This window comes from Giraffa tippelskirchi, chromosome 4 (assembly GCF_054371585.1).
Source record: "Giraffa tippelskirchi isolate mGirTip1 chromosome 4, T2T-mGirTip1v1.2.pri, whole genome shotgun sequence".
In the NCBI taxonomy this organism is placed as follows: domain Eukaryota; kingdom Metazoa; phylum Chordata; class Mammalia; order Artiodactyla; family Giraffidae; genus Giraffa; species Giraffa tippelskirchi.
Window position 1 is genome coordinate 27,219,685 of NC_137278.1, and position 4,902 is coordinate 27,224,586.

At 54.0% G+C, this 4,902-nt stretch overlaps 1 long non-coding RNA gene across 1 annotated transcript; it reads right to left on the reverse strand.

Annotated features, from left to right (window-relative positions):
• Positions 1 to 463: 463 nt before the first annotated feature.
• On the reverse strand, positions 464 to 1,823 carry LOC145545882 (uncharacterized). Its single transcript, XR_014082269.1, has 2 exons — positions 1,676 to 1,823; positions 464 to 1,345 (listed from the first exon to the last, which is right to left on the reverse strand). It is a non-coding gene; the product is annotated as an uncharacterized LOC145545882 (long non-coding RNA).
• Positions 1,824 to 4,902: the final 3,079 nt, after the last annotated feature.

Below are 4,902 nucleotides of genomic sequence, written 5' to 3' on the forward strand. Positions count from 1 at the left end.
GTGATCCTGAGCACCCCAACTCCAAGTCTGAACCTGTGGACTCCACTTGGCAAAACAAAATGAGTTTCAGTTAAGTGGGCTCAGCTTCCTTAGTGGACAACTAAACAGCCATCTTCTGTGATTTAATTTACCCCATGAGCTCATAGAAGTATTCCTTCCTACCACATGCAATTTTATTCTTAGAAGGGTCCTGTTGAATATATTTGGGTTGGCCGAAAAGTTTGTTTGGATTTTTTCTGTAAGATGTTACAGGAAAACTCAAACGAACTTTTTGGCCAACCCAATACTTTCCTCTGTTGCCTTTACGGCCCAGTGATACTTTAATGCTTCTTGAGAAACAGAATCCATCCCACCCTGGAATCTAACTTTGACCAGGGAAGAAGTGTAAGGACTGATGTTTCAAGTGTATGGGACTTTCGTTCATTCGTTCTTTCAGTTTTTCAATCATTTTCTGAGTACCTAATCTGTTATTCGTTCTTTTATTTTTTCAGTCAACAAACTTTCACCGAGTACCTCCTCTCTTCCAGGTGTGTGTTACCTAGAGTGGCATCAGACACGTCCTTCCCCTCACAGAAGCCGAACCTGTGGGCTCAGAAGGGCATCGTTCTTGTAATATAACCGTGAAGCTCCCACACGTGGTAAATAGAACACTTGTGAGCAGCTGCTGTGAAACAGCGTGAACACTCACAACAGCAATCTAGTGTGTTACACGTCCAGGCACTGACAAGTGCACAAGGGTCCTGAGAATGCCCCGGGGGAGACCTCCAGGGCAGGCCAGGTCTCAGGACAGTCCAGACAGACGGCTTGGCCTGCAAGAAGCCCCTGCAGCTGGTGTCGGGAGAGCCAAGGGCAGAGATTGGAGGCTAAAGAGGCCCAGATCATCAAGTGCCTCTTAAGCCATGTTAAGGAGTCTGAACTTTATCTTGAGGGCTTTTAGCTGCCTGGAAGGAACTTGATAAAAGGGGTTTTGAGGAAGCTCTCTCTGGTTGTGGGTGGAGTGAAGGAGCTGGTGGGATAGTAGTTGCCAGAAGGAGGAGATGCTCCTACCCGGCCCAGTGGGGAAACTCTGAGGCAGGTCAGAGACCGGCTGTGCTGTGGAAGTCCTCGGAGACCCCACCCTTGACACGCACTGCCCTTGACCCAGCTAGAATCTGCTGGGCGGTGCCGACAGTGAGGGGGACATCTCGGGCAGAGCGGAGGCACATTTCTCTGAGAAAGCGGTTTCTGCTCCCGGGTAATCCCTTCACGGATTCCAGGCAATTGATTATTTCTTATCTCACTGAGTGAGTGGCCCAAGTGGCAATCACTCCCATCCTTCGGTTCACATTTTATGTTGCTGTCTATTCTAAACAGGAAAAGAGCAGAAAATAGAACTGGTTTCAGAATGGTTGCCAATTGAAGGCCCCCCCACTCCCCGCCCACGCCGCTCCCTTTTATTTCTGAGAAGCCGGATCAGGGAGGGAGGGGGAAAGGGGACCGTTTCTCCGAGGGCCTCTGAGGCAGGAGCAGGCACCCCTCAGGGAAAGTGCTCTGGACAGGGATCTCTTGTACCCACCACCCGAGAGGGTTCTGAGAGTCGCAAGAAGAGCCGGAGACCCGGTCCTCAGGGTCATTCCTTTTGTGGAGGAAGATTCAGCAAGCCCTAGATTTCTATCACTGGCTTTAGAGCTCTTACCCTGTGCTGTGAACAGCCCTCACAGCTGGAGAGGAGAGATCCTCCTGGGGCTGTGGGGGCCTCCTGATCTGAGCAAGGTGCCAGCCCTCACCCGGGATCTGTCTCCTGCTACCACCTTCCCCCGGGTGTCTGCACCTCCTCTGTGTCCAGGGTGCCAGAAGAACCCGTTTTCCTTAGACCCCTCACCCGGCCTCCCCCATTGTTTACACTCACCACCTAATCTCCTAGGAAACCTGGATGACCTCTGTGCCCGCAGGGGACGGCCCACACCTTCATTTCTAGCACATGCTTGCCAAGAGCTTGCTAAGCCTCCTGTGAATGAGGAAAAGCTGGATGCCTGCAGGTTGTTGGGAGCAGGTGGGCCCTGGCCTAGGGCTCTTAACCCTGGGGGTGGTGTCAGGACAGGGTGGGGTCCATCTACAAGCGCAAGTCCCCTCACCCAGAGCGAGGTCTGTCCTGGCTGTGTCTCTTCCTGAGCCCCCAGCGCTGCCCCCCGCCCCCCAGAGCTGGTTCTGCTGAGCCCACCACCCAAAGGGCAAACACATGAGGTGGGCAGGGCGGCGAACCCAGCTGGAGGAGGCTGTGACAGGAACACAACACTTGTTGAACACGTACTATGCACAGGAGTGTAACACCAGCAGTGCCTGCCGCCTGTTGCTCATTGTCTTGTGAAGAGATGCAGGAAGCCAGATCTGTGTCAGAGCCACAGAGGGAGCCCCAGGGGACAGCGGAAGGGAGCCTGACTCCAGCATGGGCACCGGAAGCCCTCATGGAGGAGCTGTTCTTGATCGCTGCATTGACTCTCGACAGGCAAAGATGAGGAAGGGCATTTCAGATGGAGGAGATGGCACTGGTGGCGGCAAGATGTCAGAAGGGGTGGCCAGGTTGCGTGCGAGTATGCTAAGTCACTTCAGTCATGTCTGACTCCTTGTGACCCCATGGACTATATATATCCTGCCAGGCTCCTCTGTCCACGGGACTCTCCACACAAGAATGCTGGAGTGGGTTGCCATTTCCTCCTCCAGGGGATCTTCCCCACCTAAGGATCGAACCCACATCTCTTATATCTCCTGCACTGGCAGCCAAGGTGAGGGATGTGAAAAACCTGGGCTCTCATGAGAGGGGTTTTGTAGGTAAGGAGTTAATGGGACGCAAGTCCTAGGACACAGGACTTCCAGGTCTAAAGCCAAGAAAGTCCTGGGGAAGCTGAGATGAGTTGGTCGTTGTACTGGGAAAGTTAAATTGAGTTCTGATAGACACAGCCTTTAAATATACAAGGCGGTTCTGTCCTCTAAGCCATGAAGAGTTCCAGAAGATTTTTTTTTTGGTAAGAGGAAGGGAAGAAAGCATCTTCTACAAATTAAGCCCACTTGATTCCCACCGATGAGAATATGTATCTCCATTTTGCAAGTGAGGAAACAGTGTCAGAGAAGTTAGGCTACTTGCCCCGGGTCACATAGCAAATAAGCAGCTGGTGATTCCAAAGCTTGTGCTCTGAGGCACTGAGTCACCCGCTCAGGGTGAGGGTCTTCAGGCCAGGGAGGTGGATACTGTGACCCCCAAACTGAGGCTGCCTGGAATCTCTCTGAGGATGGGGCCTCAGAATCTCCTGGAAGTCAGGCCTGCACGGACTTTCGGTTCCCTTGCTTGTGGCACAGACAGCCATCAACCAGCCCCTGGCTTGGTCTTCCTAGCTCTGTGTCCCCCATTGTCCATCCTGGGGTCAGTGAACAGTGCTGAATGGATGTTGGGATCTGTGTGGGCCCCGCGGTGACTGACAGGGCCCCCGAAGGGCTTAACCACCCAGCAGCCCCACCCAGTGGTGAGCAACAGCATTGCGTGCAGGCCACGGCGCTCAGAAGGAGAACCCCTGGTCTCTGGGGAGGATCTCTCCAGCAGAGCAGGGAGAACAATCTCTGCTCCAGGGATCAGGAAGAATAGACCCAGGTCCAGCCCTCATCTGACCAAGCCCGAGCTGCTTGGAATCTGGCAGCTGCTCTTCCCAGTGGTGGTGGTTTAGTCGCAAAGTTGTGTCCAACTCTTACGACACCATGGACTGTAGCCTGCCAGGTTCCTCTGTCCATGGGATTTTCCAGGCAAGAATACTGGAGTGGGTTGCCATTTCCTTCTCCAGGGGATCTTCCTGACCCAGGAATCGAGCCCGGGTCTCCTGCATTGCAGGCAGATTCTTTACCAATTGAGCTACGAGGGAAGCCCAACATGTTAAGAAGTGGGACTTCCCTGGTGGTCCAGTGGCTAAGATTCTGTGCTCCCAATGCAGGGGGCCCAAGTTCGATCCCTGGTCAGGGAACTAGATCCTGCAGGCCTCAACTAAGAGGCCTCATGATGCAACTAAAGATCCCCAAAGTGAAAGTGCTCAGTCGTGTCTGACTCTTTGTGAGCCGATGGACTACACAGTCCATGGAATTCTCCAGGCCAGAATACTGGAGTGGGTAGCCTATTCCTTTCTCCAGCAGATCTTCCCAACCCAGGGATCGAACCCAGGTCTCCCACACTGCAGGCGGATTCTTTACCATCTGAGCCACCAAGGAAGCTGAATTTCTCTAGTGGATCTGCTTGACCCAGGAATCAAATTGGGGTCTCCTGCATTGCAGGCGGATTCCTTATTGACTGAGTTAGTTACTAGGGAAGCCCAAGAGCTTGGGCCACCCCTTAGAGCCCTCACCTGGAACCAGCCATGGGCGGATAGGGGAGGAGCAGGGAAGAGGAGGAAGGCCGGTTGGTGCAGTAGGCAGCAGGCATGTCCAGTTGGAGGGCACACATTTTGGAAGTGGCTCCAGCCTGGTGAGGGGGGTCTGGCAATGGGCAGCCAGGCCCTGAGTGCCTGGATATGGGGCAGAAAGCCAGGCACGTTGATGTTCCTGGTGTGTTATAAGGTGGCAGAGCGTGATGTACATGGCAGTGGGCCCTTGGCACACCTAACTGGCTTTTAGGCCTTCCTGTGTTCATCACGCCCTTGGCTGAGGAGTTACACCTGGGAGTCAGCCTGCCAAGGAGGGCCTCCCAAGGTCAGGGCTGCAGGAGTGATGGCTTCCTCCATAGAGCCAAGTGATGGACACCAGGGCTGGAGCTGGTGGGAAGTGGTTACCCCTGTGTGGGCTGCTCTGCCAGGAGAGCCCCCACGTCGGCCCCCAGAAGGGACATGCTAGCACAGACTTCCCGGACTTCAGCCAGAGGGCTCTCAGTGGGTATAAAGAAGGGGTACC